Here is a 14,483-nt window from a genome sequence, read left to right as displayed (position 1 = left end):
GACTGGCTGCTCATGCTCCACCTGCAGCTGCTGGCAGGAAACAGTAAACTTCATTTTCCTCAGGTGATACCTGGAGCTCCCAGGTCAGCCCAACTTCATCAGAACACTTTAGCGCGTCATCAACTTCCACTTGAGCCAAGGAGTTTTAACTCCGGAAATTGAGATTCTAGAACGTGGTCTATGGTGACTCCTGGATCTCCTGAAAGTTTGGAGGATGCATTCAGCTAGTTATTATAGAGGAGCACACAACATTCCATGTATTACATAACTAGGGCGATGACTGAAAATGCCACGCAGCCACACAAACTTAACCCACTTGTTTTAAACCATCACGTGCCTGCTAACTGTTCAAACTGAAGATCCAGGTCCGAGTCTGTAAGGAATCTCACCCTGTGACACAGGGCTAAGAGGCGGTGTTAGTACTATTCTGTGTGTCATGTGTTCACGCGTGTGGTGTGTGTAGGACAGAGCTTGATTTCGGGGATCCTCTAGCACTCTGTGCTTTACTTGTTTATTGGCCGATTTGGCTGACTGAGTGTGTGTGGAGGTCACAGGACAACTTGTAGGCCTGGGTTCTCACCTTCTACCCTGTGGGTTCTGAAGACTGTGTAGGGTGTCAGGCTTGGTGGCCCGTGCCTTTACTTGCTGAGCCATTGTGCTGGCTTTATTTTTTTTTTTTTTGAGTCATGTTTTCTCCCTGAACCTGGAGGTCACCTAGTCAGTTAGACTGACTGGCTGCTTTAGCCCTTCTGAGCACTGCATCACAGACGAGGGTTTTATGGGGATCTGAACTCACTTCTTCACAGGGGTGCATCAAGTACTTTACCACATAGCATTCCCCCATACCCCACACCCCACCTTTCAAAAGCGCTGAAACCAAATGCATGAGATGAAATCTGACAGTGTTACTTTTGTTTCCTCCTGGTTTCAGTTTTTGCACAGGTATTTCCAAATATAGGGTTGCAAGAAGTTAGTCAGTACTTTCAAAAACAACCTTTGTGGTGGTAGCTGACTATTCAGTTAGAACAAAATATTGCCCTGCCCTGAACATAGAGTCATTTCCTACCTAGGGAACCTTAAACATCCGTGTTACTTCTTTGTGCTCACTTTCCTGTTTTGCAACAGGAGGAGTGTGTGTGTGTGTGTGTGTGTGTGTGTGTGTGTGTGTGTGTTGGGTTTCACCTTCTACCTGTCTTGAGACAAGGCCTATTGTCTTTTTCTTGGTGTGTTTGCCAGGATAGCTGGTCTGTGAGTCAGGGCTCCCATTCCCACTGCAGTGTTGGGCTTAAAAGTTTATGAGCTGCCATGTATGGTTCTCCATAGGTTCCTGCGGATTCTAACTCAGTTCCTCATGCTTACATGCTTTTATTTTTGAGATGGAGTCTCCTGAAGTTTCCCAGGCTGAGGCTATACTTACATATTCAGTTCCTCAGGGGGTCAGCCACCTGAGTGGCTGAGATCCCGAGCTTTGCTGGGAAGCATGCGTCAGCCAACCTGTCAGTGAATGATGACTCTAAACTGTGTCAAGTTGACAACTAAAGCAAACTAGGACAGTTGGCAAAGATTTTCTCCCATTCCTCGGGCTATTTATTCTTTCCGGTGGTGATTTTCTTTGCTGGGGAGAAGTTTCAAATTTCCTTGTAATGTTATTTGTCAATTCTTGGGATCACTTTCTGAGCACCTGGAGTCCTTTTTTCAGACAATCCTTGTCTTACAGTGGATTATAATTATTGTTTGCTCACCTGCCAACTCCAGGACATGCTGGGCTTCTCTCGAACAGAAGCCATACCTTATTTCTGTACTTCCTTTAAAGTGGCCTCTCTTATTTAGGTTATTTCTTTAGGCCCACCTGAACTATGCCCAGCACTAACTGATGAACTCACCTCAGCAGGGGAGAGGTATGACAGTTTGTTTCAAGGGAATGGGTATGGCAGCAAGGTCTGTTATTTGGGACCTTCAGGTATTGGAATAATGGGTGGTGTTTTGATGTATTCCATGTAGCTTTGTGGAAATAAATGGAACTAATGCGAAAGGAACTCTTCTGGAACATTTTCAGAGGTTACTAATATCGATTCCATCAAACAGAGCTTCCAAAAGAGTCCTAACATGCTGCCTTACTGGCCAAAGCACTGAGTGTGATTTCTTTGAACTCAAGAAGACCCAGACTAAGAGCCCATCTTTCTTATATTTACTAATCTAACCTACAAAAGTAAATTTATTCCTTTATGATTGACTTGCATTTGATATACATTTTCAATCATCCTGCAATGATTCTAAAAAAGAAATATCCCTGGCCTACCAGAATCATGATTGGAACCTTCTGTAGCTGGAGTTTCGGCTAGTTTACTCGGTTCTTTTTCCTACCTCCCTATACAAACCCTATTCCTTCCAACTGTGCCCCAACACTAGGTAGAAGAGAAAGAAGGTTAGATATTGCTGGACTACTTTCTGCTGATTAAGAGTTTCAAGTTCCTTGGTGCAAGTTTGATCTTCGTAGTCAAGGTATCTCCAACTAGCAACCAGCAGTCCAACCAACAGCAAAAAGCAGCAGCAGCAACAGCAGCAGCAAGCAGCAAGCAGCAGAAGGGGGAGCAGCCACCATCCTTAAGGCTTAAGGTATTATACACCCTCTCAAGAGTCCCCAGAATTCCAAATGTAAAGTATCCTCAGCTGGCAAAACCATGCCCCTGCCAGAGCATGAGACAAACCACAGTTAGCTTCTATGATCAATCTGAACCAGCCCCAACATCTGGGGTTGAAACAAAAGCGTATTCATACAACATTTCTGTATTTTCAAAGAAACCAAAATTCTTACCACAACCTCCAAAGCTGGATTGCTATTGCCTAACCATCCCAGTATACATCCTGCCAACTGCTTTCTTGGCATGCTCTTGAGTTCTGCTCGCTCTTACCCACAAAGGCAGAGCTTACAGATATTCCAAAGGGAAAAGCTGAGGGTCAGGGATCCTAAATGATTCATAAGGTCTCATTGCTCTAGCAGAAAGCCCCAGCACTTAAAAGCACATTTCACAAGAATCTAGTAAAAGGGAGGCCATTAGGAAATGGTGAGGTTAGAATTATTTAGGGCCATTTAAAACCAAGGAAAGAGAACATCTGTGGATCAGTATGTGCTAAAGGACACCAAACCACAGAAATGACTGGAAATTTCTAGAACTTAATAAATTTGTATCAAGATACACGGAAAGGAAACTTTAAGGACATGTGAAATTTACTTTCACTCAGGCAGGAATGCGACATAAACTTGATTTAACGTAAAGTGCTTTAATTTATATAATTTTGGTTTAGGGGCTTGCAGCGTTTTGGAACCAGCTGGGCATCACTACCAAGTGTAGATAGATAAAAGCAAACAAAAACTGTGACCTCAATTTTGAGTTTCATTTATCTGAGTATTATTTATTTATAATGAGAAACAATTTAATCAGGGTCATTCAGTTTTTCCCAGATGCCATTACCTCTCAGGTTTTTGCAGGTAATAAAGAGAACAATGACCGTGTCTGTCAGAACACAGTCCAAGAATGAAGCTGTGTGAGGAGACTTCTGTGTGAGAAAACTCCAAAATAACAAGATAAGAGTCTTGTGGCCTCAGTTTCTATAAAACACAGAATTGTTCTTAGAGTGTGTTTCCATGTTTTCCTTAGGTATAGCAGATAGCAGTGAGCTTACTGTAGCTGTTGTTATTCACATGTCTATAGCTTGTTTTTGCTACTTTATGGGTTCTTCAACCCCAACCCCCATTTAGATTAGAGAAAAAGGATAGAGCGGGGAGAGGAATTAGGAAAATCCCTGAATCTAACTTCTTTCCTTTTGTTTCTTTTTTCACCATGGCTACTAGTAAAACAACCAATCTCCCTAAACAACTAGCAACCACTGACCCAACCTTTTAGAGCCCTCGCATTTATGTACCTTCTGAAAAGTAACCAGAATTTCAAACATCACACAGTCTCAGAACTATCTGCAGCTGGCAAAACCAGCTCTACTAAAGCATGAGGCAAGTCCTAGTCAATTGCTGCAGATAGTCTGAAGCCACCCCACATCCCCACACCTGGGAATGAAATGAAAGGACATTCTTATAATATTTTTGTGTGTGTGTGTGTTTTTTTTTTAAAGGAACCAAATTCCAGAATTCTTTAAAATGTCACTACACATGCCTCTCTGGAAAACACGTTTTTGACATGTGCCACTTGTCTTTGTGATTATGCACTTTACTTATGTTGCTCTTTTTTAACTTTAGAGTAAAAACTGTCTGATACTCTGAATAAAGTTACCTATTGTGTGAGACCCTACTCTTTCTCCTTTTTAGGCCCCACTTTCCCAGATTCACATTGCCAACTAGAGCGGTAAACAACTGTCCCTGCCCCTGGGGAGACCACAGTTGGAAGAAGGGATGGCAACGTCAGTGGTCATGCTAGTGACAAGACTTACAAAGGGACTTAATGAAGAGTAGAGGATGGCTAGCTCAGCTATAGAGTGCTCACCAAGCATGCACGAGGCCTGGGGTTTTAAGCCAAGTACTTCATAAAGTGAGCTTGATGGCATATGCTTGTATTCTCAGCACTGAAGTGGTAAGGACATAATGACCAGGAGTTCAAGGTCATACTTGGATGGACATGGAGTTTAAGGCAACCTTATCTCAAAAACAAAAACAAAGAAATAGCAACAACAACAACAACAACACTATTACAACAAAAAGAGTAAAGGGGACTCAAACAGCCTGTTCTAGAAGTCTGGTTCGTGAAGTGATTAACATCTTGAGGACTACGTAGGGTAGAGTTGAGAGAAGGAAGGTAGAAAAGCCATGCTGGACAGAAACACTGAGTTGTAAACTGGTGTGTTTAATATGTCACCAACCTTCAGGGTGCAAGTTCTCACTCATGTCTGAAGATGTGCTTATCATCTTAAGGATACTTCCTCCACTTGAAAATCTGTGGTTGACTTCGCTATTCACTGATGTGTTTCTTTTTCCTCATTTCTCATCATAAAGACAAATTTTAGCCAGGAGAGGAGAAAGAAACATGGACTAAATTGTTGGTGTGTTGGTGTGTGTGTGTGTGTGTGTGTGTGTGTGTGTGTGAAAAGGCCTAAGTTAGCAGTCTGCTTGGTGAATTTAGGTGAATGTGACGTGTGGGAATGAAGTACAGACCTCTCTAGTAGGGAAAAGTAAACTGAAAAATGAGTAACTTTAAGTTTTGTCTTTGAGATTTAGTTTTCTCTCTTTCTTCTTTTTTTCTCACCCCTTCTCTTTTTTCCCCTTCCCTTTCTTTTCCTTTCCTCCTTCACTCTGCCTTGCCAGTTCCATAAAACTCACATTCTATAGGCGATTGTGACTATTTCTTTTTCTTCCTTCCTCCTTTCCTCCCTTCTTCCTTCCTCTCTCTTCCTTCCTTTCTTTTTGTTTTTTTTTCAAGAAAGAATCTCTCTTTGTAGCTGTCTTGGCATTTTCTCTGTATACCAGGCTGGCCTTGAACTCAGAGATTCTCCCATCTCTGCCATCTGAGTACTGGGATTAGGAGTGTGTGCCACCATGCCTGGCCTGATCATGATTTTAACCCCACATGACAAATTTTTTTTAAAATTTGTGTGTGTGCATGTGTGTGTGTGTATGCTCATGTGTGTGTTGATGTGTATACATGAACATGTGAAAGCCAGAGTGTGATCTCACAAGTCATCTCCTATAATGCTGTCCATCTTCTGGAGTTCATCAGTTAGGCTAGGCTGGCTGAGCAGTGAGTTCCAAGGATCTTCCTGTCTCTTCTTTCCCAGTGTTGGGATTTCAAGTATGTGGTATTGTAACAACATCTTTATATGGGTACAGGAGATTCAGACAGTTAAGCAGGATTCAAATCTATTTCACCTTTTCTAGTCTGTTTTTTGTTTGTTTGTCTAGTCTGTTTTAATTTGTGACTTCTTGAACTTTGAGTTGATCCAATTTTCAGAGCTTTAGTTTTCCTATTCCTGGGACAAATGTACCTACCTATGTGCTATGTTGGAGTTAAATAAAAATTAGCAGTTCCCAAGGTCATAGTGAATTCTCAATGTGTAATTGTTTCAGATTTTGTTTTGTTACATGCATTTCTTTAGTAGTATCCTACTGCTTAGTGCTCAAACACCTGATCCTAGAGTAGCTAACCTGACAGGATCAGGTGACTGGTAGTCATCAGTCACAGAAACTTACCACCGTCCACCTGTCATCAGGAGTAGAAAGCTGAGGTTCATGTCAAGCTTCCTTAAGTCCCTTTCCCATCATGGGCCAGCTGTGTTCTAGGCTAACCAGCTACCCAGCTATGAGGAAGCTCAGCTCTGCCTGAATGTCCTGTGCCTGTTCTTGTGTTTGTGGTTGATGGTGAAAGCCAGTATCAGTTAACTAAGTGTGAACTAGAGACCAAGAACAAAGCTCCCAACTCCCAAGGTTACAGGGGGCAGCTAGGGCAGCATTGTCCACACACTGGGGATGGTAATTCGTTGGAGGAGGGAAGGCTACCCATTCCTCAGTGTTCCTGACATCTTCATCTTCTTCAGAGAAGAAAGTCAAGGACCAAAGAACCAAACCCATTTTTCCTTCACATCTACACACAATATATTGTTAGGACATCTGTCAGCATTCAAGAACACATGGGTGCAAAGGCTATCACCAGGTGCTGTGGCAAGTGTTTACTCTCGGCATTCTAAGGTAGCCCATATTTTAGGAGGGAAGCAGATTGCGGGGCTGTGAGGTTTTATGCTACCTAATTAGAAAATAGCCCCTCTCACAAAGAAAAATTGGGCCTCCAGAGCAAAATGACCTCATATGATCTGACTCTGTTCTTATCTTGCCAAATGCTGTGCCTAAGGAAGCAAACTTTTCTGAAGGTACTCGGTCCACCCTGAGGACTGATTCCTGTGATACATGGAGCTGATCACATGACTCCTCCGCCTAATGTCCACAGTTGGGGAAGAATTGATCTTCCTTTGGCATAACTGATGTGCCTGTGGGTGGAGGGACATCCAAGTGTCACAATTGACTGGGACTGACTGGCCTAAATACTTGTCATTGGTCAATTTCTGTAGCTCTGTGCAGGAGGCTTGATCCATTTTGGAAGCCAGCCTGCAGCAAGTGACTGAGAATGAAGTAACTTCTGCTCTGCACATAACTCTTAAAATATCGACCAGCTATTCACATTAAAGTCTCACACAGGAACTCAAATTGCTTCTGTTTGAGTTAGCTGTTAGATATTAAATTTACTTGTATTTCCACCTGTGATGGATGGTTTGATGTCAAATTGACACAAGCTAAAGTCATCTGAGAGGAAGGAACCTCAATTAAAAAAAAATGCCTTTATAAGGTCAGGTTGTAGGCAAGTCTATAGGACATTTTCTCAATTAGTGATTGATGGGGAAGGCCCAGCTTATTGTGAGTGATACCATCTCTTGGTAGGTGGTCCTAAGTTGTATAAGAAAGCAGTCTGGAAAAACAACAACAACAACAAAAATAAAAAATAAAAAACCCGGGATAACTAAAACAATCCTGTACAATAAAAGCAATTCTGGAGGTATCACTATTCCTGACTTCAAGCTGTACTGCAGAGCAATTGGAATAAAAACTGCATGGGACTGGCATAAAAACAGACAGGTTGATCAATGAAATCAAAATAAAGACCAGAAATAAATTCACACTTGATTTTTGACAAAGAAGCCAAAACTATACCAAAAAAGAAAAGAAAAAAAGAAAAGCATCTTCAACAAATTGTGCTGGTCTAATTGGATGTCTATGTGGAGAAGAATGCAAATAGATTTCTATCTGTCACCCTGCACAAAACTCAAGTCCTAGTCCCAATATGAAACCAGATACACTAGGATTTGATAGAAGAGAAAGTGGGGAATAGCTTTAAACACATTGGCACAGGAGACAACTTCCTGAACAACAGCACAGGCACTAAGATCAACAATTAATAAATGAAACCTCATGAAAAGGTTCTGTAGCACATTGTCAAAAGGAGAAAACAGCAGCCTACAGAATGGGAAAAGCTCTTCATCACCCCTGTATCTGACAAAGGGATGATATCCAAAATATATAAAGAACTCATGAGGAGAGATAGATGGCTCAGCAGTTAAGATCATTGTCTGCTCTTGCAGAGGTCCTGAGTTCGATTCCAAGCACTGCATGGTGGCTCACAACTATCTATACTGGGATCTGATGTCCTCTTCTGACATGCAGGTGTACATGCAGATAGAGCACTCATATACATAAAAATAAAAAAATAAATAATAAAAAAGAACTCATGAAACTAGATATTAACAAACCAAATAACCCAATTGGAAATATGGGGTATATATCTAACCAGAGAATTCTCAACATAGGAAACTCGAATGGCTAAGAAGCACTTAAAGAAATGTTCAATATCCTTAGTCATCAGGAAAATGCAAATCAAAATGACTCTGAGAGTCCATCTTACACTCGTCAGAATGACTAAGGTAAAAAACTCAAGTGACAACACATGCTGGAGAGGATGTAGAGCAAGGGGAACCCTCCTTCAGTTTTGGTGGTAGTGCACACTTGTACAACCACTTTGGTGATCAGTTTAGCTGTTCCTCAGAAAACCGGGAATGGTTCTGCCTCAAAACCCAGCTATACCTACCACTGGCCATATACACAAAAGATGTTCCACCATACCACAAGGACACATGAGCTCAACTATCTTCATAGCAGTTTCATTTGGAATAACCAGAAACTAGAAACAACCTAGATGTCTCCCAACCAAAGAAAGAATAAAGAAAATGTGGTGCATTTACACAATGGAGTATTATTCAGCTACTAAAATCAAGGACACTATAAAATTTATAGGCAAATACATGGGTCCAGAAAATATCATCCTGAATGAGGTAATCCAGATCCAGAAAGACAAACATGGTGTGTACTCACTTATAAGTGTATATGAGCCATAAAGTGAAGGATAGCCATGCTACAATCCACAGACCCAAAGAAGCTACGTAACAAGGAGGGCCCACGGGGTGACTATTGAATCTTGTGAGAAAAGGAAATGTAACAGACATCAGGCATGGATGGAAGAGCGGAACTGGGTGGGGAATGGGTGAGGAGAGGAGCAGGAGGGATCAAGTGGGTGGGGGGCAAATGAAGGGAGAGAATACTGGACTCAGTGGGGGGAGCATATTTGGGATTAGCTAGAAACCTAGAACAAGGAAACTCCCTGGAATCTATGAGGGTGACTCTGTGCAATGGGGGGCAGGGAACCTGAAAGGACCATCTCCTGTAACCAGAAAAGACTTCCGGTGGAAGGATTGGGACACCAACCCAGCCACCCTGGGTGTTAGGGAGGTCCCATCAGGACCAAGTGATCAAAAAGCAGGCAACATAGTCCATGCCATGATCTACCCCAACTCCCCTAACTAGTGGGCCCACAGGAAGCCCAAGATGCCCATCAGACTTATCTTCTTGGGGCCTGTGCATTGCAGTATGTCTATCCTGTACTATATGACTAAAGTCTGCTTATAAGTGAGTATATACCAGGTCTTTTTCAGTCTGTATTACTTCACTCAGGGTGATCTTTTCTAGTTCCATCCATTTGCCTGCAAATTTCATGATTTCCTTGTTTTTAATGGCTGAGTAGTATTCTATTGTGTAAATGTACCAGTTTTTGTTTTTTTTTTTTTTTACCCATTCTTTGGTTGAGGGACATCTAGGTTGTTTCCAGTTTCTGGCTATGAACGTGGTTGAACAAATGTCCTTGTTGTATGGTGGAGCATCCTTCGGGTGTATGCCCAGGAGTGGTAGCTTTTCAATGGCTTTATGTCTAAGCTGTTACTTTTTTGAGGGGGGTGGTGTGGGGGTAGGGGTTGCACCGAAGCCTTCTAAGACTCTCTTTCTCTACTCTGAGTCTGCAGTCATCAGTACCACTGCAAAAGTAGATTCCTTGCCCTTTACAGCATGGATCATGGGCACCCACATAGTTTCTGCAGACAGCCTGATCCACAGACATCCACACGACCTCCAGTGTCAGCATGTGCCACAGGCCTCCACATGGTCTTCAGTGGCAGTACAGAGCACAGACTGCCCTCTGCTGCAGCACAGGCCGTGGAGACCACTGTAGTCCCTGACATTAACACGACTCTCAGCTACAGGAGGACCATGGACTCCAAGATAGTCTTCCAGCAGCACATACTTACAGATGTACATACCAACAGTCAACATGGCCTCAGGAGGCAGTACAGGCCACTCACATCAACATGGCTCCAGCAGCAAACCAAAACATGGATGCTGACACGGCCTCCTGTGGTAGCACAGACTACAGAAGTTTACATGCAAATATTCATTGCAACGGATTTTTAGCCTGCTTCTAGGTTTCCGGTTTCTGACACACCATAAATACTGAACAAATTTGCAATGCTGAGATTCGTCTCAGACATCCTGCTGTTGCCCAGAGTCAGAACAATCTTGGGGTTAGGCAGGGCAGTTGGGGGCAGGCTTCATGCAAATGCCTGCCTGCCTCATCTCCATCCTCCTCTGGCTCAACCTTTGTGCTGGCAGCCTGCAGAGAGTACCACTGTTCTGTGCTCTCTGTCTCCCAGCAGGGCATGCAGTGCAGGCTGCAGCTACAGAGGCTCCTGCCAGGGGCCTGCTGGGGGCCTAGGACCAGCTCTATTCAGCAATGACATCTGGCTCTGCAGGACTGGCTCCTCCACGAACTCCAGCAGCTCACAACTGAGGAGGGCATGCTTAGGTGACACTAATTGAACCTTAGAGGAGGTGTTGGGGAGACGTGCTGTCATTCCTATATCAAGTGACAAAGCAGCTCAGGAGGCACAAGAGGCAGGCTCTAGGTTGACTCATTGTGACCCTAAGGTCAACGAGGTGTCACCATCTTAAACTGTCACCTTCTCATAGGTCAAAGTTCAGCACAATTTGACCTCTGTTCAGTCATCCTCTGCTGTGATTAAGGCAACACTTTGTGGTCACAAATGAATTTGCAGATGAACAGAACATCATTCTTGCCCAAGAACAATGAATCATCCTAGCAGAGACACCCATGCATGCAAATCCCTAATGTGAGGCAGAGCTAACGGGTCTCATCACTGCAGAACTGCCATCTATTGATGGGTATGGGATGGAGCTGGTGGAAGGGTGAGGAGACTAAGAGGAGAATTCCCTTTGAGAAGGATAGCTTTATCTGGGCCATATCTGAGGACGTGCTAAATACTGTGTGGTTTTTTTTATTTTTTATTTTATTTTATTTTTTTATTGAACCAAAGTTAAGTTTCTCTATAATGTTCAGTGTCATCTCAGGCACAGTTTATGTCTGAAATCAACGTAGAGATGTAATTTTCCAAACTAAATCAACTAACATTATTTTTAATTTAATATGCCCATAAAAGGCACAATCTTGTCTTTTAAGCCAAAACCATATCTAGTCTATAAAATTAAAATTCAGCTTTTAAGAGTTTTTGTTGCTCTTGCAGAAGACCCAACTACAGTTCCCAGCCTCCACATCGTAGATGATGATTATTTATAACGCGAGTTCTAGGGCATCCAATGCCTTCTTTTGACCTCTGAGGGTACCAGGCACATAAGTGGCACACACAATACATACAGGCAGCACCCATACACATAAAAGTAATTTAAAAGAAACCCTAAGAGGCTGGCATTGTTGTGCATGGTGGTAATCTTAGCACCCTTGAGGTGGAGACAGGAGGGTCAGGAGGTAAAACTTGTCTTCCAATGCTTAGCAAGTTTGAGGCTAGCCTAAGCTACACAAGACTATGCCACAGATTTCCCCAAACAAACAAATGACCCTACAGATTGCTTGTGCTCTGGTAGCTATCCCCCCAACCATGTGCATAAAGGTATCACTAATTATATTGAGAGAATTATTGAGGAGTAGGAGGAGGAGGAGGAGACATACATGTAGGAGAAGGAAGTAAAGTTGAAGAGGTTGGATCTAATCAAGATTCGTGGTATGTATATCTAATTGTGACAGAATAAATTTTAAAATTCTAAAAACAATAGAACGTGTCTATACTTTAGTCCAGTAATTACATAGTTGTTGGTGTTGGAAGGACCCTGCTGTTTGAGGTTTCAGTCCTCCCAGTTCAGATAGTCATTCTGAGCTCCTTAAGGTGCAGGACTCCCTCTCCTCAGCAAGGCCTCCTACTCTCTGCCTGACTTCGTCTGGAGAGTGTCTCTAGACACTCTAGATGCCCCTAGCCACATTTGATATATAGCCGTTGACACAGCTCCCTGGTAGCTCCCCTCTCCCTGCACCTATAGGATAATGAGGTACTGTCTTCCGGTTCACAGGATAGAAACATGCTGTTTAAGGCAAGCCAAGCATCCCCGAAGGGTCTAGGTGTAACCAGTTATGTACGTCTATCCTTGGCGCTTCCCACCCACTCCCCAAGGGGTCTATAGCCTTTGTTCTCTGGAATTAAAGTTGAACCAGCTCCCTGAAGTGGTTTCTGGAGCATCTGATCTCCATCGTGCTTGCCAGCCTTCTAAGCTCTGAGCCTCATTTCCTGCCGCCCCTCCTGCTTTCGTGGGCTGGTGGCAAACAGCCTCCCAGACAGGAGGAGAAGCACACATAGTCAAAAACATTCCTAAGGAAATACTCTGAAATATGGGACAATACACATCAAGGTATTTATTTTCCCGGAAATAATAAAAACATGAAAGTTTAAACATATAGTAAAAACACATTTGACACATTCTTTTGCATCTGTGATGCAATGCTGCAGCTATAACAGACATTCAAAAACCTAGTGGTTCCATGGTGAAATACTCAGACAGTGGTCATGGAGACACCAAACTGCATTTTTCAAAAAGATTTCACAGAGAAAGTTTAGAAGAAAATGTCAAAATGCTAATAGTTTGTGCTGGGTTGTAATATTTGGGAATTTTAATTTTTTTAAACCTTCTATTGTTTTTTGTTTTTTTTTTTTTTCAGTGTGAATTTCACATCATGTACCCCAATCCCACTCATCTCCCCTTGTCCTTATTCTTGCCCCAACCCTTGCAGCCTTCCCTCCAACAGGGAAAAATATCTTATTATGGAAGCTGTAGGGTCTAACAGCATGTCCTACAGCATACATTTTTTTTCACATTTCTTTGCTTGCAAATGGTTCATTGCAATGACTTATTGATCTGGTTTGAGGCCTCTGGCTTCTGCTACTCAGTCAACACTGGGACTTCACTGCGACTCCTCTCAGATATCCTGTTGTTGCCTGTGTCATTGAGACCCTGTAGTTTTTCAACCTGTAGGACAGGCCCCTTCATGCACTCCAGCAGTTCCTCAGTGGGGTGGATGTTGGGGTGGGTTAATTCAAAGGCCTGGATCTGGGCCTGAGAGGTATCTGAGCTGGTCAGCCCACCAGCTCTCCTGCTTTCACATCCTCGGGACCGGCTCACCAGCAGCCCTGCAACCAGGGCCAGTTCTACCCTGCTGCCAGTGAGGATCTGCTTTCCTGCTTTTTGCAGTTGGTAAGGAATGTGTCTAGTTCTCCTACTCTCATGACTCTGGGGCTAGCTCTCCTGCCTGCCAGAGATGGTGAGAGATGAAGGAGAGGGAAAGGGTGCCTCTCCCTCGTTTGTTTCACCTCCTAGCAGACAAGAGGCAGGGCTGCTGTCTCATACTCACGTCCTCAGGTGGATGACCCAGAAATCCCATATCTAGAGCCAGCTCTACTGGGCTGCCCAGGTGAGGTGCAGGACCAGTCTTCCTGCGTGCTACAGCAGGTGAGGAGCAGGGCCAGCTCTGCTACTCTCATGACCCCAGGCCTCCTGCCTGCCTTACGATGAGTGGAGAGGAGGGTATCTCTCCCTTGTCCACACCACCTCACAGGAGATGAGTGGTCGGGACAGGTCTCCGATGCTTCTCTTCTCAGGTGGGCTCACCCACAACTCCCACAATGTGTGGGGCCTTCTCCCCTGAGTGCTGCAGCTGGCTAGGGGCAGGATCAGCTCTCATATTCTCATCGGCCCAGGGCAAGCTCTCCCACAGTGCCCAGGTGAAGGGTGGGGCCAGTTCTGCACAGTCCCTCAGTTGTTGACAAGTCCCAGGGTGACAGCCCAGACCGAGGACATCTGCCTGGCCTTTGGTGGTAACAGACCTGGGCTGCTGCAGGGTTATGGACCCAGACATGGCTACTGGTGGCAGCACAGACCAGGACCCCACCATGGTCCCAGATGGCATTACCAGCTACTCACATCAGGCCGTTTCTTACTTCCAAAATCTCCAGTTCTGCCTTTCTTCATTGTATCCACATCTTTCTCTGTTTTTGATTCTCTTTCATTTCTCCACCGCTTACTTGCTCCTCTTAGTGGTGCCTGAGGTCTCCTAAGTGTCAGGGGTCGACTCAGGAGTGGTCTCAGGAGTGCTATGATGCTCTCGTGCATTATGGAGCTGGGCAGGGGTCCTCTCTGGCATGTTCTACACCTTCAGGCCTTCGCATTGTGGATGGAAGACAATTCTCCACTTTAT

The 14,483-nt window shown here is 43.8% G+C and overlaps 1 long non-coding RNA gene across 1 annotated transcript in view; it reads left to right on the top strand.

Moving 5' to 3' along the window:
* Window positions 1–4,204, top strand: part of LOC132652454 (uncharacterized) — a 92,624-nt gene extending 88,420 nt beyond the window's left edge. Inside the window, exon 4 of the long non-coding RNA XR_009590041.1 lies at window positions 2,410–4,204. This is a non-coding gene — a long non-coding RNA (uncharacterized LOC132652454). The remainder of the gene's footprint in view (window positions 1–2,409) is intronic.
* Window positions 4,205–14,483: the final 10,279 nt, after the last annotated feature.

Source organism: Meriones unguiculatus, chromosome 2 (genome assembly GCF_030254825.1).
Source record: "Meriones unguiculatus strain TT.TT164.6M chromosome 2, Bangor_MerUng_6.1, whole genome shotgun sequence".
In the NCBI taxonomy this organism is placed as follows: Eukaryota; Metazoa; Chordata; class Mammalia; order Rodentia; family Muridae; genus Meriones; species Meriones unguiculatus.
Note: the sequence above shows the minus strand (reverse complement) of the source record. Positions and strands in the feature narration are given on the sequence as shown.